The following is a 7,876-nucleotide window of genomic DNA, read 5'->3' on the forward strand; positions in this document are numbered from 1 at the left end:
CCTTTACGTTCATAACATGATCACATTATCTTCATTGAATTCTCATTCATATAATGTCATGATAACACTCCAATTTCTCATACTATGCCTTTAAGGCCATGGTCACAATACATTTCATAATTAAACACCTCCACCATAAGTGGATCAAACCAAGCAAGAACAATTTTTATCCATAATATGAGATTAAGCTAACTTACCATCCTCCAAAGCCATAATCAACAACACTCAAGTCCCAACCATTTTTCTTACCACAAGAGAATTCATCCATAACTTGCCCATAAGGCCACAATCCTCAATTCATCCATATACCAACAATACACCATAAAATAAGCATGGGTAATGACATACTCCAACAATCTAAAGACATTTAAACAAGTTTGATTCATATACATTCATTATCAAGCAACCCACTTCATAAAGGCATAAACTAGGAATAGAGAGAAATCATGGGTTCTTGAAGAAGTTTCATATAAAATCATCTTAAAATCATAAATACAACTTCAATTCACCAATATAATGACTTTGAAAACATTTTACCCATGAACCCATACCTAGAATATAAAATAGAAATTTTGTTCTTTGAAGACTTTTGAAACCCTTTTTAATGGACTCCTTGAAGGAAAGATAATCAAGGATCAAGGGTCACCATACCTTTGCTATGATTCCCCAAGAAAATTGATGAAGAAAGCCTTGAATCCAAGCCCTAGCTCCAAGTTCTTCTTCTTCTTAATGGAGGATTGTAGAGAGGGAAATGTTTTAGGGATGGGAATTGAATTAATGGTATCTAGGAAATAATATATGCCCTTTGGAAAAAAATTCGTCCAACACTTAGAGAAAAAAATGGGGCAGGTGAACAGTAAAATTAGCGACTGGAAATTGCCTTTTTCTGCCGGACAGATTTTACGAAAATGGGCATAACTTCTTCGTCCGAACTCCGAATGAGATGAAACGAAGTGCGTTAGGTAGCTAACTCAAAGGGCTTTCCATGGATATATTATTGGCCACCCAAATAATTTGTGTGCTAGGATATATGACCCTCCAAAGTAGACCCTCGAAAAAGGTTTCACTTTGAAATTTCGGATTTTGATACGGTTGCTCTAAAATTTGGGTTAGACCCATTTCCCACTCAATTTGACCCCCTAAACAAGAATATGAAGTCGGATTTTCGAAAAATGAAACGGATCTTTTTATATAGAGCTAAACAAGTTTCCGGTAACTTCCGAAGCACATTTTTAAGAACTTTTTGGGTCAAATTCAAATATAATCATTTCATTAAGTTCTCGACTCCAAACTCACATGTGAGGCTCTAGTTTCACTCTATCATTTTCGGGTCGTTACAATACTTAATTCTGCTCGTAATCATATAGGGTCGAATCATTCACATTTAAAGTCCCTAATAATGTGAAATACACATTAATGAATTTGCCTTACTATACGAGAAAGCTACAAGGAGTATCATTGAAGTTTCACATGTAGTAAAGGAAAAGGCAAAGGTAGTAGTGATCTCTGTGTGCTTGTCAACTTATTAGGCATTCAAATGTATTTTACTTTTACGGAAATGCATTATCTACCTTTAGCCTAACAGTTCCTACATTCAATTTTACACTAGAAACAAAATGCTAATCTTATACTATTTTTCCTACCATACTAACCAGATGACACATGATTTGATGTGTGTGTGTGTGTATATATATATATATATATATATATATATATATATATATATATATATATATAGAGAGAGAGAGAGAGAGAGAGAGGCAGAGTATATATATACACATAGATAGATAGCTAGATAGATAAAAAAAAATTTCCTTATTTAGAAAGAACAATTAAACTACAACTGTTTTCTTCAAAATTCATGCAGTTTTGGTTGCCAATAAAATAATGCCAAAAAACAGACAAAATCATTACATTAGGTAGTCAAAGGTAATGATTTTGTCTCTTTTTTGACTACCAAATGTACTGATTTTCTGTTTTTTTTGGCACAATTTCATTGGCAACCAAAACCCCATGAATTTGTAAGACACATGTAGTTTTTTTGTCCTTTATAATTTCTATATTTCTAAAATAAATAAAAATAACAAATTAGATAAGGGTAAGGTAATATTTATATATATATATATATATATATAATATAATATTACCCTTATATATATATATTACTCATACAACACAAATTTAATAGCCTTTCATTCAAGAAAAAGTTTTGCTCCCTTTCTCAGGTATTATTTCTTCCCTTTTCATCTTTTCCCTCTTCCCATTTTCAATTTTTCTTCCAGATTCTGCTTGTCACCAAAACAGAAAATAAAAATACATCAAAATTACAGTTATTAGCTAGACGTCAATTACTATGGTATTACATTTGTACTGATATTGCAAATGTAAAAGCCAAAATAATAGCCTCCCTTATGAATTTCCTGTTTGATGGCTCATATTTAATGCTTTCAATACTATTCAATCTTTCATAGATATACCATGGGCCCAGCAGTATGCTTTTACCTTCATGCCCAACATGATCAAAATATCTGCAACATAGCTGTTTTCTTTTGTCTTTTTTTTTGGTTTCTTTTTATTGAAATTTTAAATAGTGACATCAAAATTGAGTTTCTATGAAAAATAGGAAACATTTTTGGTAAGACTAAATGCTGCCTTTGGATATAAATGTGACAGATTAGGTCTCTTCTACAAACTGTATCTTCCATGATACTAAGTCATACATAAGCCATCACATACTACCTTCAGTAAAGTTTTTCATATTGTTTTTCCCAAATGCTTGACTCAAGTTTCAGAGATAATTATTGTTGTTTTAATATTCTGCAACATTTTCTGTCCCTGTAACAGATCTTCTGTGAAAAAAGAATTCTCCAATTGTACTTTGCACATTAATAATGCCTGCTAACTGATTTTATGTCTTCATTGAGCTCCACTAAAGGGCCCTAACAGATTTACACATGACTCTACTTCTACTATGACAACACTGTTGTTTTCTTTTTCATTTGTTCTTCAGTTTGTTTGTTTTTGGAACATACAAAGTTTATTATGTTTCCACAATTTATATCTCATACGACCCAATAGTAAGAGCTACAACTCTTAAGTAGTATACTTTGTTTGGTCATTTCGGCTGTAGGTGCTTTGTTTGTATCTGATTATCAATCTGCTACTTTCGCATTCTACAATTGTACAGCTGTATCTCATGATTGACAAAGAACTAATAGCACATAAATGGTTATCAGATGAAAATGGCAGCAAGAGTAAATAGTATGAAACATGCTATGTGATGCTTTATGAGTTTGTACTTTATCTTCAGTGTTTGTCCTAACTTGCTTTTACAAGAGTTTGTTAGTGCTTTGTTACTACATCAAAAACTCATTTATGCAGCTACAAGGTGCATTTTACTCCACAATGCTCCTTTCGTTTGATTCATCTTTTCCTTTTGTCTAAAGAGATGAAACAATGTTGCATATCCCTAATTTAATTAGCCTTGTTCATAAAAACACAACAAAGCAAGTACTTTGACTTAATATTCATGTTATCCTGCAGATACTATTATTTGGTTAACTATTTTTCCTACAAACATGGTACTAAGAGTGAACATCGACCAAATAGAACCAGCAACACGAGATTGGATTTGCAAAGTTCAAATTGTCGAAATAGGACGCCCACGAGAAAGCCTTGACAAGAAATGTACATTCCAAAATTTAATTTTGGAAGATGAAGAGGTCAGCTCATTATTATATTTTATGTTATGACTGTTGCTCTTTTCCTCTCAACCTAGTTAATCTCAACTTTGTATAACTCTTACTTTTAGGAATGCCAAATTAAGGCAGTTATGTACGCTGACGAAATCGAGCAGTATACAGCTACTCTTAAACTCCTCAATACCTACCTCATCTCTACTGCAAGAGTGAAAGTCTCACCAACTTCATACGGCAAGCCAATACATAAATTTTACTGGATTCTTGACAAAGAAACAATAATTGAACAAATCAAAGCATCTCATGAAGTTGAAAAACCACTTCCACCGCCAACCAAGCTGAATATCACCAGCTTTGACCGCATTCCTCATCTAATGGTTGATTCTGCTGCTGAAATAAGTACATCCATCATACTAGTTGTTATCAAACTGAAATATACATCTTTACTGCTGCAGAAGACTTGCAACATTTCATTATGTATTATATACGCAGATATACTGGCAATCGTTCTTCGTTGTGGTCCTAAAAAATGTCGGTCGCAGTCATCATAGGTGTCGAGAAATTACCCTTTGTGACAATCAGTAAGTATAACATTTGACATTCTACTTTCCCATTTTCTGCAAATATTTTTAATAAGTAACCACTTTTTGCATTTCTCTACTCACATCATCAATTATCGTCTAAGCATTATCATAGTACTTACTCTCTGTCCTTATGTTCTGCCACTCTTAGGAAAAATCAGTTTCTCTTCACTCTATGGGAGGATTTCGGAGAAATAGAAGGACATGAAATTTCCTCAAAAATGGCAACAGAGGCAGATCTGCTTGTAATCCTCGGAAGGAGTATAGGAATCTCTACTTATCAAGGTACGTATGCGCTCAACTTCTTACCAACATAATTTTATATAATAACAAAACAATATACAACCTATGTGTTATACAGGGTTGTCACTGCAGACTAGGTACAATTCCACAGTACGTGTGAATCCGAATTACCCACAGGCAGTAGCACTCATCAACTGGTACTCACATTTCATATTTATTCTATAGCTTTACTTTGCATCTAAAGAACCTACTAAACATATTATTTGTTCTAACAATAGGGCAAAAGAAAACAAAACAATGTTGTTAAGTTCTCCATCAGAGAAAACCTCAACAAGCTCATCTATCACTCCCATGATAGTCACTCCTGCTGGCCAACAACTTATCTCTATTGCAGAAATCTCATCAGCACCTTCTGTAAGTCATACTTGAAACTGCTCATTTGAGAGTATCCTTATTCATTTTCTCATTCTGTAGCTTTGCCTAAATAATCAAAACTTCCCACAGATGAGAGTGTTCTATGTTGAAGCAGAGATGGCTGTATTAGATGAGTTCCAAGAATTTTGTGTGCTTGAATGCTCAGGATGCAAACAGAAGAAGCGGACAAAGGATAGAAAGGATTTTGAATGTCCAAAATGCAATCGGAAAACATCATTAGTGCCTCGGTACTACACTTTTTGACTTCTAAATTACACTTTCTACAAAATATAGCGTATATTATACACATATTTCAAACTTCCCTTCATTTCAGTTGTAGCTTCCAAATTGATCTTATTGACAATACTGCTACAACCACAGCATCTATCTCTGCTGAATTAGGAGAAAAATTACTGTCCATGACAACAGAAGACATATTTGACATAACTTGCACTAAGGTTATCTCTCATTCTCACTAGCTACTTGTACACACTTATTGTCATAATACCATATATCTTCAGCACAAACACTTTACCACATATGCTTTGTTCTAAACTGTTTATTCTAACTTGTTACATTTACAGCGACAATCATTGTCTCTTAATCATGTCCATGAGATGATGTCAAACAAAGTATTCGAAATTCAGCTAAGAAAGTCGTCTTGGGGCATCTCAAATACGACGAATGCAACTTTGTCCATTCTTTCCTACATGGAAAAACAACATACTCCATAGAGCACTACTGATAGGACTTCTAAAAAGATAAAGCCTTTGGAAATAAGTGAGGTAGAAGTGATGGCAACAACTGCTGCAGCTGGTCCTTCAAATGCACCGGCAAAATTTGAACCACCCACACCAACCAAAAAGGTGTAAAAGGTCAGTCTACATCTCACTTTCACACCAAACTATAGTTCAGAATAATTATGCATTCCACATATTTACATTTATTTCTAAAATTGCTGCTAAAGGTCTCTACTTTTACATGTAGTTTACTTTCTTTTATACACGTATCCACATAGTTCCTGTAAAACATTGTAAGTGTCATACTTATGTTATGCCGCTGCTTTTGCACTTGCTCTTATCTGCTTTCAAATTCCTGAATTTTGTTTAGTTTATGTCTGACATAACATTGCACAGTCTCACATTAACTCAGGGCTAAAAACTCTCTATCCATGTTCATATCCATGCTCAAATCAATTGGTTAACAATTTCTTTTTATTCCTCCTCTCATGTTGACTGTTGAATTAGCTTATTTTAGTTACAACAATTCACCAATTTCATAACTTCACAGTTAGCAGCAGCTCTTTTGCACACTGACACTAATTTTTAACTCCTTCGTATTTCTACTCCTTGCAACAGCTCAACTCCTATCCAATGAAACTGCCTTTCACCTATAAAAACAAGAATTACACTTTTGACATTTTATTATGAACAATGTTGCTCACATTCATATAAATCACAGTCAAAGAAATCCTTATGTCTGTTGTGTCTTTCTGATAGCATAAAACTGTACCCTCCTTTTGCTCTTTCGTTAATGTTTGTCATTTCACACTGCAATATAAGCCTATTTACATGTTTCTCTGGATAACTTGCACTGCATACATTCTTCTACATTTTTCTTATTCTACTTTCTTATGATGTCATACACTATAATACACAGTTATCAATAGGAACAATAGGAACGAGGTTTCTGTCTACTAGCTAACCTCATTCACCGTACCCTATTAGGCCAATCACACACAGATTCAACAGCAAATCTATCAGTTTTATGCTAATTTCATGATTTTCTTTCTATTTGCTCCCTATATTAAAATTGATTTGCTATCTGTTGCCATATTTGCACTTTCTAACATACTTTAAACTGTCTAATTGCAGGAACTCCCTCACACCATTTTGTCACTTTTTCTTATGCTTGGGACAATATAATGAATGGCTCTCCCTATGCTCTGGTTTTTTGCATCAGGAAGATTAGCTATCGACAAGCAAACTGCAGTGTCCTCTAAATATGATAGACAATGACATGCTAATCTTATATACCAAAACTGCAACATGTACTATATTATTTTGGTTATGTTACATAAGTTAGTATGTGCAAATCGTTCAACTCGACATCATAGTTATGTCTATTGTACATATTCTAAATATTTCTAATAGTGCATAATATAATAGATCGTATTATCTATCTTCTACAAACGCCCTGACCCTTGATTCATTAATATTACAATATTTTTACAACCATAATATTTTTACTACAAGCACGGGCCTCCCCACCCTAGTAAATATATACACTAGACACAACATTCCGTATTAGCAAAAACATAACATTATATATATATATATATATATATATGTAACACCCCGTATTCAAAATAGACAAAAATGCAGATTTTGAGAAGTTGCAGGTGCAACTTACGGTCACCATCCACGGACCGTAGGTCAGACCACGGCCTGTCTTGGTGGTTCGTGGTTCGCCACTGCAACCCTTCCCCAGCCAGCTCAGAAAAAAATTGGCTAAGTCTCGACCCACGGACAGACCCACGGTCCGTAGATCAGACCACGGTCCGTGGATCAAGACCTCCTTACCCAGCCTCTGACACGAACTACGGTTGACCAGCACGGACCGTCATTTGATCCACGGTCCGTAGGTCTGACCGTAAATCGAAGGTTAGCAGCCAGTTAGCTGAAAATTCTGATGGGTCAAATTTAGATGGTCATAACTTTTAGCACAAAATGAATTATGTGTCCCATGACCTATGGTTAGATAGATAATTGAATTATCTTTCCAACACCACCGAGTTTGCTAAATTCCGACCTCCGAGTAAAAAGTTATGCTCGTTTTAGTGAAGGCCTGTCGAGCAGCCTTGACTTACGGACGCAATCTACGGACCGTAGATTGACCTACGGCCCGTAGGTCCACTCCGTAGGTCACTCCGACAGCAGT

The 7,876-nt window shown here is 34.7% G+C and overlaps 1 pseudogene; it reads left to right on the forward strand.

Moving 5' to 3' along the window:
- Window positions 1–3,544: 3,544 nt before the first annotated feature.
- On the forward strand, window positions 3,545–7,098 carry LOC125862451 (replication protein A 70 kDa DNA-binding subunit B-like; annotated as a pseudogene).
- The last annotated feature ends 778 nt before the right edge of the window (window positions 7,099–7,876 follow it).

This window comes from Solanum stenotomum, chromosome 4 (assembly GCF_019186545.1).
Source record: "Solanum stenotomum isolate F172 chromosome 4, ASM1918654v1, whole genome shotgun sequence".
NCBI classification, from domain to species: domain Eukaryota; kingdom Viridiplantae; phylum Streptophyta; class Magnoliopsida; order Solanales; family Solanaceae; genus Solanum; species Solanum stenotomum.